Below are 24,926 nucleotides of genomic sequence, written 5' to 3'. Positions count from 1 at the left end.
CTACCCACAAATGGCTCAAAGTCTAGAAGCGGGGAGACAGACATCAAAACAACTAATAAGGCATCAATAGCATCAGTAAAAATGAATAGAATTAGAGATATATATACACATCAGACCAAGTAAAACAGACATTAATATAAATAAATATAATTATAGATATATATACACACGTGTTGTGGGGCAGGGAAGAGGGGTAGAGCAAAGGGAGCGAGTTGGAGTGAGGTTGGGGGAGGGGGAGCTGAGGAAAAGGTGGGGAGCTTAGTCTGGGCTTAGTCTAGCTTCCTTCTGAGTAAGTGTGAGGTATCTAACCCCCATTTTACAAATGAGGAAACTGAGGCACAGAGAAGTTCAATACCACAGAGAAGGTCACACAGCAGGCAATTGGTAGAACTGGGATTAGAACCCAGGTCTTTTGACTCTCAGGTTTATGCTCTTTCCACTGAAACCACTTAAATGCTATTGATTGATTCATTACATTCATTCATTAATTATCCTTTCAATTAATCACTCAATCCATGGCATTTACTGAGCACTTATGTGTGCAAAGCATTGTACTAGGCCCTTGGGAGAGTGCAATACAACAGAGTTGGTAGACATGTTCTTTACCCACAAGAAGCCTTCAGTCTGGAGGGCGAGAAGGTCGTTAATATAACTTGCAGATATGTATGTGTGTACTGAGGGGCTGAAGGTGGGAGAAATTTAAGTGCTTCAGTGGTACAGATCCAAATGCAATGATAATGCAGAAGGGAGAGGGAGTAGGGGAAATGAGGGCTTAGGGAAAATCTCTTGAAGGAAATGTAATTTTAATAACTCTTTGAAGATGGGGAGAGTGGTGGTCAGTTGGATATTGAGAGGGAGGGTGGCCCAGGTAAGAGGGATGGTGTGGGCAAACGGTCAGCAGCAAGATACACAAGATTGAGGTATATTAAATATGTTGGTGTTACAGAAGCAAAGTGACTGAAGTAAAATGGCAGGAGGTAGGGTGATTGAGTCTCTTAAAGCCAATGGTAAGGAATTTCTGTTTGATATGGAGGTGAATGGGCAATCACTGGAGGCTTTGGAGGAGTGGAGAGATGTGAACTGAATATTTTCTTTAGAAAAATGATTTGGACAGCAGAGAGACTTAAGGCCTGGCTGGAGTAGAGACAAGAGGCATAGAAGTCAGTGAGGAGGCAGATGCAACAGTCAAGGTTGGATATGATAAGTGCTTGGATCAGCATAGGTGAAGCTGGTTGGAGAGGATAGATCAGATTTTAGCACTAGGATCAGGTCCCTTTGGGCACTTGATATTCACTCCACCCTCAGCCACACAGCACCTATGTAATCTATATACAATTTATAAATGTAATTTATTTGTGTAATTTATTTATATTAGTGACTGTCTCCCAGTCTAGATGTAAGCTCATCGTGGGCAGGGACATATCTACCAATTCTGTTCTACTGAACTCTCCACACATGGAGAAGCAATAATAATGTTGGTATTTGTTAAGCACTTACTATGTGCCGAGCACTGTTCTAAGCGCTGGGGTAGACACAGGGGAATCAGGTTGTCCCACGTGGGGCTCACAGTCTTAATCCCCATTTTACAGATGAGGGAACTGAGGCACAGAGATGTTAAGTGACTTGCCCAAAGTCACACAGCAGACAAGTGGCCGAGCCGGGATTCGAACCCATGAACTCTGACTCCAAAGCCCGTGCTCTTTCCACTGAGCCACGCTGCTTCTCAGCATGGCCTAGTAGAGAGAGCGTAGGCCTGGGGGTAAGAAGGACCTGGGTTCTAGTCCCAGCTCATCTTCTGTGTGACCTTGGTCAAGCCACTTAACTTTTTTGTGCCTTAGTTCCTTCACCTGTAAAATAGGGATTAAGACTGTGATCCCCATGTGGGATAGGCAGTGTGTCCAACCTGATCACCTGTATCCCCGGTGCTTAGAACAGTGACTGAAACACAGAAAGTACTTAACATATACCATAAAAAACCAACAAACAAAAAAAGCACTTAGTTGAATGCTCTGCATGCAGTAAACTCTCAATAAATAACATTAATTTAGCAATCTTGTGAGGGTAGAACCCACAGGATTCGATGATGTTAAATATGTGGGTTGAATGTGAGATGAGTCAAGGAGGATGACAAGGTTATGAGCCTTTGAGGCAGGGAGGACGGTGGTGCTGTTCACAGTGATGGGAAAGTCAAGGGGAGGACAAGGTTTTGATATGTTAAATTTGAGATGTTGACAAAAAATCCAAGTAGAGATGTTGTTAAGGCAGGAAGAAATGTGAGACTGCAGAGAAGGGGAGAGGTTAGGGCTGGAGCGATAGATTTGGGAATCATCCACATAGAAATGGTAGTTGAAGCTGTGGGAGCGAATGGGTTCAGCGAGGGAGTAGGTGGAGATGGAGAACAGAAGGGGGCCCAGAACTGAACCTTGTTTTCATGAACTTGTGATATACAACAGAAAAGGAAACCTTGCTAATGTTCATGAAACATCCAAAAGAGATTAAGGTGATCATAAGGTATGAATAAAAGTTGATAAAATGCAGGCAGTGCTGTTATAACTCTCTCCTTTAGCACCCTTTCACGATAGAGCAATTGCATTTTAATGCCGTTATCACACACACGTGATCCTTACTTCAAGGCAACGCTGCAAAATTCATCTTGGATGGAGCACTTCCAGGTCCTTCACTTTGAAGTATTTTGATTCTCTTGAATAGAAAGATTTCAGCCTGTTACGATTTAGCATGAGGACCTGAAAATAATGTAATGTTAGATAATGGATGATATCTAGTTTGTAAATCCAACATGCCTTTTTACTGAAAAAGAATGTGGAAGATAACATTTTGAAAATCAAGTTCTGTACTTACATATGTAAAATAAAATATTTTATTATTTAATACATCTACAATTAAATAGTTCCCAAGTCTCCATTTATGCTACCTCATTTCACATTGTTATTTGATTGTCTCACTTAATTTTCAATCACTATTTAATAATATATTTATATTGTGTTGGTCAATTTTGGGGATCTTAGAAATGGATCAATGCCCTTTGCATTGTTACTGAAATTATACTTTTATTAGCACTATTCTGCTTGAGTTTCATTCGATGGAACAGTTAAGAGTATCTTTCTCCCCAGGAGACTTTAAACTCATTAGGGGTAGGGATCATGACGATCAACATTTTTGTACTGAATTCTCTCAAGTGCTAGGTACAAATCTCTGCACATAGTAAGCACTTCATATAAATACCACTGATTGACTGTTTGCAAAAATCAGTCACTGAGTAAGGTCATCTCTAATAATAATAATAATATTGGGATGTGTTAAGCTCTTACTATGTGCAGAGCACTGTTCTAAGTGCTGGGGTAGATATAGGGTAATCAGCTTGTCCCACATGAGGCTCACAGTCTTAATCCCCATTTTACAGATGAGGTAACTGAGGCCCAGAGAAGTGAAGTGACTTGCCCATAGTCACACAGCTGACAAGTGGCAGAGCTGGGATTTGAATCCATGACCTCTGACTCCCAAGCCTGTGCTCTTTCCACTGACCTATGCTGCTTCTCTAGACTTCTAGACTGTAAGCTCTTTATGGGAAGGGAACATGTCCGGTGATCCTGTTCTATTGTACTCTCCCAAGTGTTTAGTACAGTGTTCTGCACATAGTAAGCACTCAATAAATACTATTGATTGATTGAGTCCCAACAGCATTCTCCTTCAGAAGAAGATCAAGTGTAAATTTTGGATTTCTTTTTCAGTAGAAGACCTTCTTATTTAAATCCTACATTTCACCTTCAGCTCTACCACAAGAGTGTTTGCACTATGTATTTTCCATCAGTCAATCAATGACATTTATTGAGCGATTATTTCATGCAGAGCTCTGTACTATGTGTTTGGGAGAGTACAATACAATAAAATAGGTAGACATGATCTCTTCCCGCAGGAGCTTGTAGACTAGATGGAGAGATAGACATTAAAATAAATACAGATGGATATCTACATAGTGCTTTGGGGCTTGGGGAAAGGTTAATATCAAAGGGCTTATGGGGAACATGCCCCAATTTCTAGGCAACACAGAGGGATAGGCTAAGACAGGGAAGTAAAGGTTTAATCAGGGAAGGCCTCTTGGAGGAGTGGTGATTTCAATACCGTTATGAAGATGGGAAAAATAGTGGCCTGTGGGCTATGAATGAGGAAGGTGTTCCATGTCAGAGGGAAGATTAGAGCAAAATGAGATAGACAAGATCAAGATACAGTGAGAAGGTTGGTATAAGAGAAGTGTTTTGCCACTAGTACTTAACACCAGGATAAGAGAACATTCTTTCACCACTGTGCATGTGTTTGGATCCTATGCAATGAGTATAAAGTTGGAAGAAACAACTGTGTGCATGTAAGATGCTTCAGACACAGGTTGGGGCTACAGTACTAATTTTCCTTAAAATGGGGCTCGGTACAAATGCAACCGCTGTGTCTAGGAGAACTGATGTACTAGCAATTTAAAATTACAATATATTCACGGATTTTAAAAATCCACCCCACTCAGTGTTCCTAACTAATTCTACGCTACTGAGAACACAGAGACGTCTTGTTGCCTCATGGGAATAACAATAATAATAATGTTGGTATTTGTTTAGTGCTTACTATGTGCAGAGCACTGTTCTAAGTGCTGGGGTAGATACAGGGTAATCAGGTTGTCCAATGTGAGGCTCACAGTTAATCCCCATTTGACAGATAAGGTAACTGAGGCACAGAGAAGTTAAATGACTTGCCCAGAGTCACACAGCTGACAAGTGGCAGAGCTGGGAGTTGAACCCATGACCTCTGACTCTGAAGCCCAAGCTCTTTTCACTGAGCCACGTTGCTTCCACAAGTCTGGGAGACAGAGGCATCTGGATTCTAATCTCAGCTCTACCACTTGCCTGCTGTATGATCTTGGGCAAGTCACTTCACTTTGTTCCTCATTTGCCTCATCTGTAAAATGAGGATTAAATACCAGTTCTCCCTTAAATTTAGGTTATGAGCACCTCGGGGACAAGGACTGGATCTGATATGATTATTTTGTACTTACTCCAGTGCTTAGTACGGTTATTGGCAAATAGTTAAACACTTTAAAATAGCTCATTTAGTATCCGTTAGGGATTATTAAATTTAGTTTGTGAACTAAAGAATTTTAGAATCCTAGGTTTGAAGTTTATCTAATACATCCCACTTGCCTTGAGGTAGGATGGTAACTAAACTATGACAGATAGATGAAAGCTCTTCCAGATATCTTCAGAAAAGAAGATTCCGTTACCTCCTATGCACTGTGTGTGAGAAAGCACACATGTGTGGGCTCACTGAAAGAGGTCTTTCAACATAAAGTGACCTACAGCTTCTCATATTGAAGTCATGGTGAGTCCTTCTGGCATGCAGTGAGCAACCCCTGCTGATGTTGGTAGATCTGACCCTGACCTTTGACAGAGGCTTGTGGTAGCTGGTCATTCACTCAGTATTATTTACTGACCACTTACTATGTGCAGAGCATGGTTCTAGGCAACTGGGAGACTAAAATATAACAATAAACGGACACATTCCCTGCCCACAATGGGTTTACAGTCTAAGGGGGAGACAGATGTTAATATCAATAGGTAAGCTACATACATGGACATACGTGCTGTAAGGCTAGGAAGAGGAATGAATAAAGGGAGCAATTTAGGGTGAGACAGAGGGAGTGGAAGAGAGGGCTTAGTCATGGAAGGCCTCTTGGAGGAAATATATCTTCAATCAGGCTTTGAAGGTGGGAGAGTAATTGTCTAATATGAAGAGGAAGGGCATTTCATTAAAAAATGCAGGACATGGGCGAGAGGACAATGGTGAGATAGATGAAATTGAGGTGTAGCAAGGTTAGCATTAGAGAAGTGAAGTGTGAGGGCTGGGTTGTGGCAGGAGAGAAGCGAGGTGAGGTAGGAGCTGCAAGGTGATTGAGTGTTGGGCCAATGGTGAGCAGTTTCTCTTTGATGTGGAGGTGGATGGGCAACGACTGGACTTTCTTGAGGAGTGGGTAAATGTGTCCTGAATGTTTTTGTAGAAAAGCTCATCCATGACATCCATTGCAGAACCTCAGGCAAGACTGAATCGAGGGATTCAGGCTGGGCCAGTATTTGAGGGGGAGAAAAGCAAAGCCATCAAGTCTCCCACCACTTAGTCTCCCCACTCCAGTTTTCAAGCAGGCTGAGGCTCATAAAAGCAATTCAAGCTAAGTCTCCTATATTAGGCAAAACCAGCTCTGCATATATCAATGTGATTATAAACCCATTATAGGCTCCATAAAGGTGCTATTGTAGCCAGACTCTAAACCTAACAGGCTTAACATCTACATTTAACACTGATGCAAACATTTAACTTATCCTCATTTACACTGACTAAGATTATGTCCTTCACAAGACCTTAAGCCATGCATTTTTTTGATATCTGAGATGCTTCATTACTGTTGACCGTTAATTATTTATGGAGATAAAGGAATCTCATAGATGAATAGTTTTCTAAATTATAGGCAACCCTTCAAAACTGCAAGATAAAGCCCACATAGAAATTTTGAACTTGTCAGGAGGCTCTTTCTGTTGCTCAGTTGCCTTTTCCAAAACAGCCTGCTGTCAGACATCCATGCTGAGAGAACACTGATTTCTGCACTGGCTGTTGATAGGTTATTCAGAAAAGTGAAACAGCTTTCTCTTTTGTCTATGAGGAGTGTTAATAGCCATCTTTCTCAAGTCTGAAAATGTTTATTTCACTAAAAGAGTACATAAGGAAATAAATTGAATAAAGATAGGCACTTTATTGACTACTCTCATGTAACCCTAGAAAGGACTGCTGCTCCTTTAAGTTTCCCTCATATCCCTATTCTTGTGGAGGGACAGGAGTAGCAGAACTGTTGTTGACAACACATCAGGGACCTATTTGGCCTTTATAGAGTCAGATGTGTGGCGACAGGCAGAAGCAGCTTGGGAGTAAGAGGACTGTGTTTCTAATCCCGGCTCTGACATTTATCTGCTGTGTGACATTGGGCAAGTCACATAACTTCTCTGTGCCTCAATCTTCTCATCTGTCAAATAGGGATTAAATTTTACTCCCTCCTACTTAGACTGTGAGTTCATGTGGAACAGGGACTGTGTCCAAACTGATGATCTTTTATCTATTCCAGTGTTTAGTGCAATGTTTGGCACACAGTAAACACTGAACAAGTAATGATGATGATGGCATTTGTTAAGCACTTACTATGTGCCAAGCACTCTTCTAAGCGCTGGGTTTGATACATGGTAATCAGGTTGTCCCAAGTGGGGCTCACAGTCTTCATCCCCATTATACAGAGGTGACTGAGGCATAGAGAAATTAAGTGAATTGCCCAAAGTCACACAGCTGACCAGAGGTGAAGCCTGGATTAGAACCCATAGCCTCTGATTTCCAAGCCCGTGCTCTTTCAACTCAACTATGCAGCTTCTCATCATCATAACAATTGGGAACTGTCAGCTATCCTTAAGGATGCTAAGACCCTGGAGAAGAATCTGCATGTTCTCTGCCTTCCTGCTAGTCTGGTCTAGGAAGGGATCCCATCCTATCTGAACACCTTGAGAATCAAGTTCCATCGCTGGGTAGGCAGAGGGCTGATGACTCTTCCCCTTTAGAATGTAAGCTCAATGTGGACAGAGATTGTGTCTGTTTATTGTTATATTGTATTCTCCCAAGCACTTAGTACAGTGCTTTGCACATAGTAAACTCTCAATAAATATGATTGAATGCATGAATCCTATGATCCAAGAGTCTGGGGCCCAGGAGGTGCAGACCTTGGGCAGAAGCAGGATGACAGAAAGGGATGGGCGGGGCGAGGGGATGGCATTGCTTCACCCTGGTAGGCCCTGCCTGGCTGACTGGAGGATCAGGAGAAGCTTCATGAGTGCTGTATCAAGAAACAACTTGGAGAGTCAAAGATGGAGCAACTTAAGTGCCTCACACCACTTATATACATATATGAAATTAATTCATATATTCATATTCAATGTCTGTCTCTGTCTGCCCCTCTAGAATGTAAGCTTGCTGTGGGCAGATAATTTGTCTGTTCAGTGTTACGTTGCATTGTCCCAAGCAATAAGAATAATAATAATAATGGTATTTGTTAAGCACTTAACTATGTGCCAAGCACAAGTTAATTGGATTGGACCCAATCCCTGTGCCACATCGGGGTCATGCTCTTAATCCCCATTTTACAGAGGAGGCAACTGAGGCCCAGAGAAGTGAAGTGACTTACCCAAGATTACACAGCAGACATTTGGCGGAGCCAGGTTTAAAACTCTGGTCCTTCGGAGTCCCAGGCCCGTGGTCTATCCACTAAGCCACACTGCTTTGCTCTGTACATAGTAAGCGCTCAATAAATTCGATTGACTAGCAACTTTTTGGATTTTTTTGTTCGTAGACTCCGCCTCTAATTTGGTACATGTTTAAAATTTTGTGTGCATCCATCCTCTCTCATTTAAATAGTGAGATTCCCCTTTGGCCAGAGACCAGGTATGAATTAATGACCACCTTTCCTCTCCAGCACTTAGCACCAAGCTAAATTGAAAGCTCAAACACATACCGTTTATGATCTGTTGACTGAGATGAGAGCCGCAATAAAGACAGAGACAAGGGACCAGTTCCCACTAGAGACCAAAGTGAAAGCAGCAAGATGATAACAATGATAATAATGATAATAATTACTAGTAATAATGATTGATAATATTTATTGTTATTTTAGTATTTGTTAAGCACTGACTCTGTACCATTCATTCATTCATTCATTCACTAGTATTTATTGAGCGCTTACTATGTGCAGAGCACTGTACTAAGCGCTTGGGATGAACAAGTCGGCAACAGATAGAGACAGTCCCTGCCGTTTGACGGGCTTACAGTCTAATCGGGGAAGATGGACAGACAAGAACAATGGCAATAAATAGAGTCAAGGGGAAGAACATCTTGTGAAAACAATGGCAACTAAATAGAATCAAGGTGATGTACAATTCATTAACAAAATAAATAGGGTAATGGAAATATATACAGTTGAGCGGACGAGTACAGTGCTGTGGGGTTGGGAAGAGAGAGGTGGAGGAGCAGAGGGAAAAGGGGAAAAAGAGGGTTTAGCTGCAGAGAGGTAAAGGGGGGGTGGCAGAGGGAGTAGAGGGAGAAGAGGAGCTCAGTCTGGGAAGGCTTCTTGGAGGAGGTGATTTTTAAGTAAGGTCTTGAAGAGGGGAAGAGAATCAGTTTGGCGGAGGTGAGGAGGGAGGGTGTTCCAGGACCGCGGGAGGACGTGGCCCAGGGGTCGACGGCAGGATAGGCGAGACCGAGGGACAGTGAGGAGGTGGGCGGCAGAGGAGCGGAGCGTGCGGGGTGGGTGGTAGAAAGAGAAAAGGGAGGAGAGGTAGGAAGAGGCAAGGTGATGTAGAGCCTTGAAGCCTAGATTACCAAGCATTACACTACGTGCTGAGATAAATACAAGAGAATCAGGTTGAACATTGTCCCTCTCCCAGATGGAGCTCACTGAGTAAGAGGAAAACAGGTACTGAATTCCCATTTTACAGATGCGGAAACTGAGGCACCAAGAAGTTAAATGACTTACCCAAAGTCACCCAGCAGGAATGACAGCTAGACTAAAAAAGAGAATAGCTGGTAAAGGCTGTGTGTGTGCACGTTCTGTGGGCCCCTCTTCCTGTTCACTAAAGAGGCTGCTGCTGCTTGGCTGAAACACATTCCATTATTCTTGTAGCTGCCTAAGGAAATGTAGGACTGATGTAGAGTCTATTAAAGGGTATTAAAGTGGGATCAGACATTGTAACCTCCTCAACTACGGGAACTGCATCCTTTACTTCTGATTCATGTGAGAGAGCACTTAGTACAATGCTCTGCAATCAGGAGGTGCTCAATAATCATAATGGAGGATAATGATTAGTGTGCATTGTATTCCTCTCCCTGGTTCCTTCACCTTGAGCTAGTAAGTAAGTGACACCTTGTTCTGTCATCCACAATAAGCCTATTCCATCTGCTCCCTCTTTACCCTGCCTGAGAATATTGTAAATTGTCATGCTCCAGGCCTGAACTGGTTTAGAGAATTGAGAGGTTATATGAAATGTTTGGGGGGAGGAAGCTCAGATACACTTTATTTTATAATGGTATTTGTTAAGTGCTCACTATGTACCATGCCCACAATAAGCACTGGGACAGATACAAGATAATCAGGTTGGTCAAGGTTTCTGACCCAAGTGGGGCTCACAGTTTTACTACCCAATTTACAGAGGAGATAACTGAGGCACAAAGATGTTAAATGACTTGTCCAAAGTCACACAGAGGGACAAATGGCATCCCCAGGCTTAGAACCCAGGTCCTCTGACTCCCAGGCCCATGCTCTTTCCAGTAGGCCATGTTACTTCTCAGTGCTTCTTACTTTCATTCAGGGATGTTTCACTGGCATGCAGGCACTAATCTAGAAAGAGAGACCCTCGACTGAACACAGGTTTCAGAATACCTTCTTCCCCAAGAATATGTTCCCCCAAGGGGTAGAAAGAGGGGATAGTTCTGATTTTATCTTCACCTTACTTCAAGGGACTAACTCAGAAATGTGGGGGAATAGATGGTAAGGTTATCAGAAAATGCCAGAAAAGCTTTTGATAAATTCTAAGCTTATCTTCTAGACTGTAAACTCATTGTGGGCAGGGATTGTGCCTACCAATTTTTCTGTACTGTACTCTCCCAAGTGCTCAGTAAGTGCTCAGTTAATGCCACTGATGGATTGATTGACTGTGGGAATCAAGTCAGTCCGGCTGCCTCATGGTTTCAGATACAGTACTTTCTCCTTTCAGATGAGGTAACTTCTGGTTTGGTGACAAGGTATTGGCTTCTTTCCTGGATGGAAAAAAAACACATTATGTTTTTTAAAGAGTAGGGACATGGTCCATTTTGCATTTTGAACAGCTCCTAGCTAACTGTGAATTCATATTATCCCATTTGTAACAACTGTGACCTATGCCACCTGGTTTCAGAGTTCCTAAGCATTCTCAGCTCAATTTCCTACTTGCATCCCTAGAGTCTCTGGGGACAGGAACTTTCATCTCAGTACAATGCTCTGCAATCAGGAGGTGCTCAATAATCATAATGGAAGATATGCTCAGAGAAGCAGTGTGGCTCAATGGAAAGAGCACAGGCTTGGGATTCAGAGGTCATGGGTTCTAATCCCCACACCACCGCTTGTCAGCTATGTGACTTTGGGCAAGTCACTTAACTCCTCTGAGCCTCAGTTACCTCATCCGTAAAATGGGGATCAAGACTGTGAGCCCCACATGGCACAACTTGATTACCTTGTATCTCCCCCAGCGCTTAGAACAGCGCTTTGCACATAGTAAGCACTTAACAAATGTCATTATTATTATTATCATCTTGTTCTTCTAGTTATAATAATAATAATGATAATGGTGTTTGTTCAGTGTTTTTTATGTACCAGACACTGTACTAAGCTCTGGGGTTGTTACAAGCACATTGACTTGGGCACAATCCCTGTCCCTCATGGGACTCATTGTATCAAACCCCATTTTACAGATGAGGTAACTGAGTCACAGAGAAGTGAAATGACTTGCTCAAGGACACACAGCAGACACGTGGAGGAGCTGGGATTAGAACCCACCAACCTTCCGACTCACAGGCCTGTGCTCTATCCACTACACATCCTGCTTCTTTTCCCTCACACTGTTTTGAGGAAACTCTGAGGGCCACAGAAATTAAGGGACTCATCCAAGATCCCAGATCAGGCAAAAATAAGCATCCTCCAGGGTAAATGTTGATATATGATGAGACCCTGAAATTCAGGGCTGTAAGTTATTATGAGTAGGGACTTTGAGTTCTCTATCATTACTGACCTGCTGCATATACAGAGGTTAGCAGTGGTTCTGTAACTGAGAGCCTGGGGTTCTCAGGAGACTTAAGAGCACAGGCTGGGAAGTCAGAGGTCATGGGTTCTAATCCTGGCTCTGCCACTTAGCCACGTGACTTTGAGGAAGTCACTTCACTTCTCTGTGCCTCAGTTACCTCAGCTGTAAAATGGGGATTAAGACTGTGAGCCCCACGTGGGACAACCTGATTATCCTGTATTAACCCCAGTGGGTAGAACAGTGGTTTGCACATAGTAAATGCTTAACAAATACCATAATTATTATTATTAGCTGCACACTTCACCGTTGTTGCTAGAAGGCAGCAAATGTGTTTGTTATATTGCTGTGTTGTACTTTCCCCAGCTCTCAGTATAGTGTTCTGTACATAGTAAGTACTTGATAAGTACAATTGCTTAAAATACGATTGATGCAGCAAAAGCTGTTGAGTGGAAGATGTCTTATACTGAGCAATTGCCTCAGCTCTGGCATGTCAGCGTTGCTGCCTAATAGCTTTTCCTCCAATCTTCAACTAAGAAGCATCAGTTGACTCTCTACTGCAGCACTATCCTTTGCTGATGCACTAGGAAGTCCTCTGGACCCAATCTGCACTGTACCAACATTTTGTCTCCAGGAGAGCCACTTGGCTTATTTTCCAGATACAGTCAGTTATCTATCGCTGCCATCATTAAAAAAAATCTATATTTATTGGTGACATTTGCTTTTTTTTCCTGGAAAATATTGACAGTTGAAGGTTTTATTTGAGTACCACCTATCAGCATCTTTTGTTACAGTTTCCCCAACTTTAAAGGACTTTAAGAAAGATAACTGACCCAGGGAGTAGGCCCAATTCTAATTACTTTGGTCACATAGCAAATCTTCCATTTTAAAGTAATTATTTATATGTCTAATGCTCTTTCTAAAGACATGAGACTTGAGGATATAAGATGCTACTTCATTTCTTTCCAGCATGTTTCAGTTCTGCAAAAATTCACACTAAAGTGACTTGGAGAGATCTTAAGCTGCCTGAGAAGTCTTAATGAGTAGGTTTGACTTTAACAAGCGGAGGAACCCCACAGACATACAATATTGCATGTGCAGGATCAAACAAGTTAAATCTATGATGTGTCGGCTGCACTGACATGCTCAGACCAGAAATTATTAACTTGAGGAGATCAGGTGCTGGTAACCCCATCAAAGTGCATTATTAGCTCTGAGTGATTGTTTTAAATAACAAGCTGGTCCTCAAGACACACTGAAAAGCAGTGAGTTAGAATTGTTAGTGTTGCAGCCAATGAGAACTTCAAAAAGGTTCACTGAACACTCAGGTCAGAGAGCTGAAGGATCTCAAGAGCTCACCTAACCTCCAGAGAGACCTACACCTAAACCTCCACAAGCTGATGAGTTGCAGCCCTACCTGTAAACTTCCAAAGCCAGATATTCCACCATTCCTTAGGAGCCTATTCCACTGTTTAATTATTCTTAGTCAAACTTCACCTAGCACATCTATGCAGATAACTTCCAAATCTGCCTCTTCTGTCCTGACTTCACTCTTTTGCAGTCTCTCAATCCTTCTGGTCTTCAGGTACTCTACTGGTATTCTCTGCTGACTTCTCAAACCTAACATGTTCAAAACAGAACTCCTCATCTTTCCATTCAAACCCTCTTCTCCACTTGACTTTCCCATCTCTGTAGACAGCAACATCACCCTCCCCATCTCACAACATCACCCTCCTCATCTCACAAGCCTGCATTCTTGACATGATCTTTGATTCAACTCTGTCATTCAACCCACATATTGAGCCTGTCACCAAAGTCTGTCGGTTCTAGTGCTTTCCCCTTCCTCTTCATCCAAACAACTACTATGCTGGACCAAGAACTTGCATTCCACTGCCTTAATTGCTATATCAGTTTCCTCACTGACCTCCCTCCCCCATTTACTCATTCCAATTCAGGCTTCATTCTGTTGTGCAGATCATTTTTCTAAAAAATCATTCTGTGCACATCTCCTTACTCCTCAAAAAATTTCCATTGGTTACCAATTAATCTCCACATCAAACATAAACTCCTTATCATTGACTTTAAGGCAGTCAATTAGCTCTCCCACTCCTACCTAATCTTGTTCATCTCTCACAACAACTCAGCCCACACACTTTGCTCTTTAACACCAACCTATTTCCAGTGCCTCAATATTATCACTCTCATAGTTCACCCCTTAGTACTCTCATCCTTCCTGTGTCCTGGAACTACCCCCTCCCCACCCACACACACCCTTCCCACCCCTTCATATCTAAAAGACCACTGCTCTCTTCACCTTCAAAGCCTTACTAAAAATAAATTTTCTTGCAAGAAGTCTTTCCTGACATCACATTCCTCTCCTCATTAACCTTTCCTTCTATGTCACTTATACACTCGTGTTTACCCCTTAAAGCACTCATTCTCCCTAGCCTCTGCCACCAGCACATATTAACATCAATGAATCAATCTATCCATGGTATTTATTGAGCACTTACACTGTGCAAAACACTGTATTAAGCACTTGAGAGAGTAAATACAAAACATGGAGTTGGTAGACACTCTCCCTGCCAACAAGAAATTTACAGTCAAGAGGCTGTACATATCCTTATATATAGATATGAACATATACCTATATTCAGATTTGTACATATCTGTATTCTCTGCTATTTTGTGCCTCTGCAATTATTTTAATGTCTGTCTCCCCGAATTGATTTTAAAGACAGGGATTGTGTCTACCCACTCTGTTGTATTGTATTCTCCCAAGTTCTTAGTACAGTGCTCTGCACATGGTAAGTGCTCAATAAACATGATTGATGGACTGATTTTTCTTATGTCCAACTGAATTCTCTCTTGCTGCCATCCATCAACCCAAATTTGCTCACAATCTAAGCTCAGTTCCTCTAGGACTACGTCTATATAGATGCAGAACAACTGACTGATGTCCCCACCTTGTGTTGTTGGTGTGTATGATGTGTGAAATCTCCATATGGGATCAAGGGAGCCAAGAGGCTTTTGCTCTATCCATCCATCTATCCATCCATCCATCCATCCATCCATCCATCCATCCATCCATCCATCCATCCATCCATCCATCCATCCATCCAACCATCCATCCATCCATCCATCCATCCATCCATCCATCCATCCATCCATCCATCCATCCAACCATCCATCCATCCATCCATCCATCCATCCATCCATCCATCCATCCATCCATGCTATTTATTGAGTGCTTCCTGTGTGCAGAACAGTATACAAAGTGCTTGGGAGCTTACGATATGACAAACGTACTCCCTACCCATGATGAGCTCAAAGTATAGAGGGGCAGAGAGACATTCATATTAAAAAAATAATAATTCAGAGATATATAGCCAGGGTTATCCCTCATGATCTGTCCCCTCAATTAGCACCAGAGGTACAGAGCAGCTGTGTCTGCATCTTTTGAATGAGGAGAGGTCCCCACCCTGTGCATATTTATACAAGTCTGTAAGTGCTCAGGTGCCTTTATCATTATTATTATTATCACTGTTGTTATTATTATCATCACCACTTTGAAGCAGCTTGGCTTAGTGGAGAGAGCCCGGGCCCAGGAGTCAGGAGTACCAGGGTTCTAATCTCAGCTCTGCCAATTGCGTGCTGTGTGACCTTAGGCAAGTCACTTAATGTCTCTGGGCCTCAGTTTCCTCAACTCTAAAATGAGGATCCCTGTTGTCCCTCTTATTTAGACTGTAAGCCCCAGGTGGAACAGGGAGTGTGTCTGACCTAATTAACCTTCACTTATCCCTAGCATTTAGAATAGTGCTTGACACATAGTAAGTGCTTAACATATATCATAAAAAGAGGTATTTGTTAAATGTTTACTGTGTCAAGTAGTGTTCTAAGTGTTGGGTTAGATATACATTAGTCAGACTGGACAAATTTCCTTTTCCACATGGGGCTCATGGTCTAAGTAGAGGGACTTTTACAGTTGTGGAAACTGAGGCACAGAGATATTAAATGACTACCTCAAAGTCACACGGCAATAACTGGTAGTGCTGGGATTAAAACACAGTTCCCCTGACTCCCAGCCTGAGCTCTTTCCAGTAGGTCATGCTTCTTCTCTGCTTATCTCGAAGGAAAGATGTTATCAGTAGAAAGCAGGATGAAAAAATGATTGGCTCTGCAGTTAGAATAAGAAAGATAATTACAGGAGAAAAAACCCTCATGGCCCAAATCAACCCTCCTTGCTGACTTGGATTGTGCTTGGGCCCATATGGTCAAAACAATGGGCAGAGCTAAGTAGTAATTTGATGAATTAAACATGCATAGAATGCCACTGTAAGATTCAAGCTCAACCCTCTCTGCACTTTTCAGTCAATAGCTGGGTTGAGGATGCCAAATTATCCAGTTAGCTATCTAAACTCTCCATTTTGCTCCCATGGGAAAAAGCCCTACTCCTTGTTATTTCAGCAGGATTCTCAAATTACCCTCTTTTATCGATGCCTCACGAGCGCACAAATCCCCCTACACACAACATACCCACACAACACACCTACCTATTCTGACAGAGGCAAGCATTTTGGGGTGACGATTTTGACAAGAAGAAGGAGGTAGTGCTTTTATATTTCCCGATTCTAATAGGTTCAGAGAAACTTCATCAACAATTCAAAATGTCAAGTCTTATTTTTGATGGATTGTCAAAGTCAAAAGTAGATAAGTAAAAAGAAAAAGACACTGCCAAACTGGATATCAAATATCTGTTCCTAGAGCTTTCAAAATAAAGTGTCAATTAGAATGGGAGGTAATAATCAGCACTTATTGAACTTAAGGCCTATTCACATAGTGGCCAAGTTAACTTTTCTGTGCCTCAGTTCCCTTATATGTAAAATGGGGATTAAGACTGTGAGCCCCATGTGGGACTACCTGATTACCTTGTATCTACCCCAGAGCTTAGAATAGTGCTAGACACCTAAGAAGTGGTTAACAAATACCAAGATTATTATTATTATAAGGCTGAAGGTGTTTTGAGATGAATTTTTATGTGAAAAATTATCATTTGCTCAGAGGCTACCTGGTGCTTATTGTCCAGGTAACATTAGTGGGACTGCCCCATGCAGATGAAGTTGGTGTTTTGGGGAGATGTAACTCTTCTGTCCCATCTCAAAACTCATCCCAAAAGCCCAGTAGTAGCAACCCTCAACCCTCTACCTTATCTCCCTGCTGCCCTGGGGCATTTTAGAGCAGTTCTTAGAATCAAGGCCTGTGGTGTCCCAGGATGGAACAAAGGATGGATGGAAGGAAGGATGGAACAAATGGCAGAATGGAGAATATAGGTCCTAGCTGCCCAGATTAAGGGAGATCAGATCAGGGAAGAGGTTAGGGTTGTCTGTTTGTGCAGTTGCTCTTATTTTTGTTGTGCCCAGGATGGTAATGATAATAATAATAATGGCATTTGTTAAGCACTTGCTATTTGCCAGGCACTGTATGAAGTACTAGAGTAGATACATGATAATCTGGTGTGACCTAGTCCCTGTCCCACATGGGGCTCATAGGTTTAATCCCCATTTTACAGATGAGAACACTGAGGCACAGAGAAGTAAAGTGACTTGCCCAAGGTCATCCAGCTGTCAAGTGGTCGAGCTGGGATTAGGTACTCTGACTCCCAAGCCCATGCTCTTTCCACTAGGTCAAGTGGTTTCTCAGGGTTTACAACACACACACGATCATTCCTGAACAATTTTCCTTATCCTAAGATTCCAATCCCTCTAAAGACTGAGCCGGTGGTATTTATTGAGTGCTTATGGGCAGGGATTGGATCTACAAACTCTATTGCACTCTCCCAAGTGCCTAGTACAGTGCTTTGCCCACACTAAGCAGGAAGGACTCCTTTTCCTTACTGTTCATTCAGTTTATGCATCCAATTTTTAAATGCCTGTGGAAAGTGCACAGGCCTTGGAGTCAGAGGACTTGGTTTCTAATTCCAGCTGTTCCACGGGTTTATTGTGTGACCTTAGGACAGTTATTTAGCTTCTCTCTTCCTTAGTTTCCTCATCTGTGAAATAGGGATTCAATGCCTCTTCTCCCTCTTACTTAGACTATGTTCTCCATGTGGGACCTGATGGTCTTGTATTTACCACAGTGCTAGGCACATAGTAAGAACTTTAAATACCACTATTTGAGAAACTACATGGCTTAGTAGAAAGAGCCAAAAGGACCTGAGTTCTAATTCCGGCACCACCATACGTTTGCTGTGTGATCTTCACTTCACTTCTCTGTGACTCAGTTACCTTATCTGTAAAAATGGGTATAAGAGTTTGAGCCTCATGTGGGATAGCAACTGTGTCCAACCTCATTAATTTTTACCTGACTCATTGCTTAGAACAGTGCTTGGCACATAGTAAGTGCTTAACCAGAACTCTTATTATTATTATCATTATTATTATTATTACACAGCCCAAAGTACTTCAGAGAATAAAAGTACAGGACAGTTCCTGCTTTCTGCCATCAAGGAGTTTTAGCATGCAATGGGAAGTACAAATGGACTCCACTGCTGTTAGGGCAAATCTAAATTGCAAATCCTGATCAATAAAAAAATAAGTGAATCAGCCTTCTAGGCAGCAGCTATCAATCAGTGGAGAGAGCTTGGGCCTGGGAGTCAGAAGGTACTGGGTTCTCATCTCATCTCTGCCACATGTATGCTGTGTGACCTTGGGCAAGTCGTTTCAGTGCAAGATTGAGCTCCTCATCTTCCCTCCCAAACCTGGTCCTCTCCCCGAATTCCCTATCACCGTGGATGGCACGACCATCCTTCCCGTCTCTCAGGCCCGCAATCTCGGTGTCATCCTTGACTCGTCTCTCTCGTTCACCCCACACATCCTATCCGTTACCAAGACCTGCCGGTTTCACCTTTACGATATCACCAAGATCTGCCCTTTCCTCTCCACCCAAACAGCTACCTTACTGCTACGGGCTCTCGTTATAGCCCGGCTAGACTACTGTGCCAGCCTTCTCTCTGATCTCCCTTCCTCCTCTCTCGCCCCGCTCCAGTCTATTCTTCACTCCGCTGCCCGGCTCATCTTCCTGCAGAAACGATCTGGGCATGTCACTCCCCTTCTTAAACAACTCCAGTGGTTGCCTATCAACCTCCGCTCCAAACAAAAACTCCTTACTCTAGGCTTCAGGGCTCTCCATCACCTTGCCCCTTCCTACCTCTCCTCCCTTCTCTCTTTCTACCGCCCACCCCGCACGCTCCGCTCCTCTGCCGCCCACCTCCTCACCATCCCTCAGTCTCACCTATCCCGCCGTCGACCCCTGGGCCACATCCTCCCGCGGTCCTGGAACGCCCTCCCTCCTCACCTCCGCCAAACTGATTCTCTTCCACTCTTCAAAACCCTACTTAAAACTCACCTCCTCCAAGAGGCCTTCCCAGACTGAGCTCCTCTTCTCCCTCTACTCCCTCTACCACCCCCTCTTCACCTATCCTCAGCTTAACCCTCTTTTCCCCCTTTCCCTCTGCTCCTCCCCCTCTGAGAAGCAGCGTGGCTCACTGGAAAGAACACGGGCTTTGGAGTCAGAGGTCATGGGTTCAAACCCCGGCTCTGCCACTTGCCAGCTGTGTGACTTTGGGCAAGTCACTTAACTTCTCGGTGCCTCAGTTCCCTCATCTGTAAAATGGGGATTAAGACTGTGAGCCCCATGTGGGACAACCTGATTCCCCTGTGTCTACCCCAGCGCTTAGAACAGTGCTCGGCACATAGGAAGCGCTTAACAAATACCAACATTATTATTATCTCCCTTCCCATCCCCTCAGCACTGTACTCGTCTGCTCAACTGTATATATTTATTACCCTATTTATTTTGTTAAAGAAATGTACATTGCCTTGATTCTATTTAGTTGCCATTGTTTTTACGAGATGTTCTTCCCCTTGACTCTATTTATTGCCATTGTTCTTGTCTGTCCGTCTCCCTCGATTAGACTGTAAGCCCATCAAACGGCAGGGACTGTCTCTATCTGTTGCTGACTTGTCCATTCCAAGCGCTTAGTACAGTGCTCTGCACATAGTAAGCACTCAATAAATACTATTGAATGAATTTCACTTATCTGTCTCACAGTTACATCATCTATAAAATGGAGATGAAGTCTGTGAGTCCCATGTGGGACAGGTTCTGTGTTCAACCTAATTATCATGTATTACCGCAGGGTTTAGAACAGTGTTGGACACATAGTAAGAGCTTAATATCATCATCATCATCATCATCAATATTATTATTATCTTGGACCAATCAGGAGCAATTCCTAAGGCCACAGTCTCACAGGAAAAATCCCACACAACTTCAAGACATAATATTTTTATTCCTTTAGGGCTGGTATGCAATGATAGCCCCCTCAGAAAGGCACCTGAAGAGTTTCCAGTACTCCACCAGACTCGGCTATGGGAGAGAGAGTCAAGGAGAGGCCTACTCATTCTATTCCTAGCTTGGGCAGTGGCTAGTGAGTAGAAGGCAATCTGCTACAAGTCAAAGCTCACCTGTGATGGACAGCAGCAGCTTGGGAGAGAGTCAAGGGTGGAGATTCCAAGTTTACTGCATGGAAGAAGACAATGGTAAACCACTTTCTGCCTTTTCACCAAAAAGACTCTATGGATACAATACCAGAATGATTACAGATGGAGGTGGAGTGTTCTAGGAGAGATGTGTCCATGGAGTCACTATGGGTAGAAGATGACTCGAGAGCACAGGACAAGACAAGACATGCAATAGGAACACAAATAGCAAATCTCCTTCTAATTAGGTTGGAAATAAGACTTCTAAAGTTAGAGCCATTTTAACTAATCATTTAGATTTTGCAATTTGCTTTTCTACAGGCATTAGCTTTGCTCCATGCGGGTTTGACCTGTGCCTCAAGTTCACCTTTTTCAAAATCCATTTATTTTAGCTTTTCTCCTCTCTTCAAATCAAATCAAAGCTAATGAGGAAAAATATCTGAAGAAATAAAGTTCTCTTTTCAATGTGCTACTAGGAAAATACATGTGCTCTTGGAAAACAAAAGACAATGAAATGCGTTCTTTTCAAATCCATCTAAAGCCTTCATTAATGGAGCTGGAAAAACAGTAACTAATGTAGCCTTAATGCAGTAATTGCCTTTCATGGTTCTTCTGAGAAAGTCAAAGTGTAAAAAGGCAAATATGATATATGCTGCAGAGCATCATAAGTTATAAATTCACCAGCTGTTACCTACAGAATTTTCATCCTAAAAATATTGGTGCCTGCAGTATTCTAATAGGTTAATTATTTCTTTGGGGTAAGCTGTCCTAATTGGCACTGACTTACAATAACCTGCCTGCAGAAAGCATCATGGAACTGTATAAAAAATGAGATGAAAAGTATCTCAAAGTCAGAGGCTTCAATCTCAGAACAATCAAACTTACTAACCTTGGATATATTGTCTTGTCTTTTTCTTAAAAGCAACAAGCAAGACATATCTAGCAATCTCTTTGTTAAACATAGATGCAGTCTCTAGACTGTAAGCTCACTGTGGGTAGGGAATATGTCTGTTTATTATTAAGGTATGCTTCCCCAAGCATTTAGTACAGTGATGTGCACATAGAAAGTGCTCAATAAATACAAATGAATGAATATAGACAATATTTTGTCCTAATCATCCACCTAAACTATTTCAAACTTTTCCTTTTTCATTTTCCTCCTGTCCTGTTCATTTCCACACTTCCTCATGAGAATATCTCCTGCCTCCTCTCAGAATATGCCCCTTCCATCTGTACCTCTGGTCTCATCTTTTCTCCACCTTAGAATGTTTGCCTCCTCTCTTCTTCCCTTACTGACTGCCATCACCAAGCGGTCACTCTCCAGTGGCTCTTCACTGCTTTGGAACCTGCTCAAGTACCCCCTATTCTCAAAACAAAACAAAACAGAATGAAAAAACCTCCTTGTACTCTCACAACCACGTAGTACAATAAATGCTTAATAAATACCACTGATTGATCTACTGATTGATTTTTCTTCCAGCTTTTTACTAGAGCCACTAAACTATGGGAACACTAACTCCACTTTTACCTAAATTGGGAGCCAGCTCTTTCTCAAGTATTTTTTTAGCTTGGTCTGAGTGAACTTTGCTTTTTCCAGTTCCCTTGTAAAGGACACTCCATCACTCCTTCTCCAATAGCACTCTAACTCTTCCATGAGAAGGGCAGGAATATCAATCAATAAATCAAATAATGCTATTTGTTGAGTATTTACTGTATGAAGACCACTGTATTGAGTGGTTGGAGTAACAGGCCAATCATTGTATCTTCATAAAAACTTTGGCCATATTTCAATCTTGTACACTGTCTCATTTCCTGTTGATGTGTGTGAAGTCAAGGAAGTTTTGGGATTGAATCCAAATCAGAATGAATAAGGAACCATTTTGAACAATTTCAGCCTACTCAGGTCAGCCCCTTTTCTATCTGACCGTTGTATCTATTCTGTCTTTCGCACTGCTGACCCCTTTGCCACATCTTCCCCCTAGCCTGGAATTTCCTCCCTCTCCATAATAACCATAATGATGGTATTTGGTAAGCTCTTCCTGCGTGCCAGGCACTGTACTAATCACTGGGGTGAATACATAGCAAATCAGGTTGGACACAGTCCCTGTCCCATGTGGGGCTTACAGTCTCAATCCCCATTTTCCAAATGAGGTAACTGAAGCCCAGAGAAATGAAGTGACATGCTCTCAGGTCACATAGCAGACAAGTGGCAGAACCGGGATTAGAACCCCAAACCGTTTGACTTCCAGGCCCGTGCTCTATCCACTAAGTCATGCTGCTTCTCAAATTCTCAAATTATGGTACTTATTAAGAGCTTACTATGTGCCAAGCACTACTCTAAACACTGGGTTAGATACAAGTTAGTAAGCCAGACCCCCACTCTTCAACTTCAAGGCATTATTAAGGTTACATCTCCCCCAAGAATTATTCCCCAATTAAGCTGTCTTCTCCCTGGCTCACTCTCCCTTCTGTGTCCTCTATCTGTGACCTTTGGACATTTGATATTTGTCCCATCCCCACCCCACAGCACCTATGTATGTCTTTAAATTGTATATTATAAATATTTATTCATATTAATGTCTGTCTCCCCCCTAGGCTGTAAGCGTGTTATGGAAAGGGAACGTATCTGCTCATTCTGTTGGATGGTACTCTCCCATGCACTTAGTACAGTTCTCTACAGATAGTAAACACTTAGAATATATGATTGATGGATCAGTTGATTTCTACAATACTTCTCCCTCTCCTTTCATTCAATCGTATTTATTGAGTGTTTACTATGTGCAGAGCACTGTACTAAGAGCTTGTAATGCACAATCCTTAACCCAAAACAAGAAGAATGACTGGGGAAGGAAATAACGGAAAGGTTTTCAAGAAGCCTCAGTACACTGTTGCTACTCCACTGTAGGGGGATGTTCAAATTCATTCAATAGAATTTACTGAGCACTTACTATGTGCAGAGCGCTGTACTAAACTCTTGGAATGTACAACTGGGAAACAGATAGAGACAATCCCTGCCCGATAACGGCTCACAGTCCACTACATACACCCAGACTAATCTTCAGACTCAGCAATACTCAATATTACTTTCAAAGAATCTCACTTTTGGGTATTGTGTGTTCACACCCGAAGATAGGAGGATTCATTCATTCATTCAATCCCATTTATTGAACCTATGTGCAGACCACTGTACCAAGGGCTTGGAAAGTACAATTCAGTAATAAAGAGAGACAATCCCTGCCCACACCGGGCTTAGTCTAGAATGGGGGAGTCAGACATCAAAACAAGTATACGGGCATCAATATAAATAAATAGAATTATAGAAATGTATACATCTAGAATTATAGATATGTACAAATATACACAAGTGCTGTGGAGTGGGGAGGGAGTGGTAGAGTAAAAGGAGAGACTTGGAGCGACGCGGATGGGATGGGGAGTTTAGTAAAAGCGGAGCTTAGTCTGGAAAGGCCTCTTGGAAGAGGTGAGGCTTCTGTAGGGTTCTGAAGGAGGTAAGTGTGATTGTTTGGCCGATTTAAGGAAGGAGGGTGTCCAGGCCAGAGGTAGGATATGGGCCACGGATCAACAGCAGAATAGGTGAGAAAGAGGCACAGTGAGAAGGTTAGCACCAGAGGAACAGAGTGTGTGGGCTGGCCTGTAGAAGGAGAGAAGGGAGGTAAGGTAAGAGGGGGGCAAGGTGACGGAGAGCTTTGAAGCTAAGAGTGAGGAGATTCTGCTTGATAGGAAGGTTGATTGGCAACCAATGGAGATTTTTGAGGAGGGAAGTGACATGCCCAAAACATTTCTGTAGAAAGATACTCCAGGCAGCAGAGTGAAGTATGGACTGCAGTGGGGAGATACCGGAGGTTGGGAGGTCAGAAAGGCGCCTGATGCAAAAATTCAGTTGGGATATGATGAGTGATTGTACTAACGTGGTAGCGGTTTGGATGGAGAGGAAAGTGTGGATCTTGGTGATGTTTGAAGGTGAGAACAGCAGGCTTTGGTGATGGATTGGATATGTGGGGTGAATGAGAGATCAGAGTCAAGGATGACAATAAGGTTTCAGGCTTGTGAGACAGGAAGGATGGTTGTGTTGTCCACAATGATGGAAAAGTCAGGAAGAGGACAGGGTTTGGGAGGGAAGATAAGGAACCCAGTCGTGGACATGTTGAGTTTTAGGTGGCAGAAGGGCATCAAAGTAGAGACGTCCAGAAGGCAGGAGGAGATGCCAGCCTGGAGGAAGAGAGAGAGAACAAGCGAGGAGATGTAGATTTGGGTGTCATCTGCGTAGAGATGATAGTTAAAGCCATGGGAGCAAATGAGTTCACCAAGGGAGTGAGTATAGATGGAGAAGAGAAGGGGAACAAAAACTGACCCTTGATGAATGCCCAGTTAGGGGTTGGGAGGGGGAGGAGGAGCACATAAAGGAGACTGAGAATCATTGCCCAGAGAGATAAGAGGAGAACCAGGAGAGGGTGGA

The sequence above is a fragment of the Ornithorhynchus anatinus genome, chromosome 1 (assembly GCF_004115215.2).
Source record: "Ornithorhynchus anatinus isolate Pmale09 chromosome 1, mOrnAna1.pri.v4, whole genome shotgun sequence".
In the NCBI taxonomy this organism is placed as follows: Eukaryota; Metazoa; Chordata; class Mammalia; order Monotremata; family Ornithorhynchidae; genus Ornithorhynchus; species Ornithorhynchus anatinus.
This window is presented reverse-complemented; position numbering follows the sequence as displayed.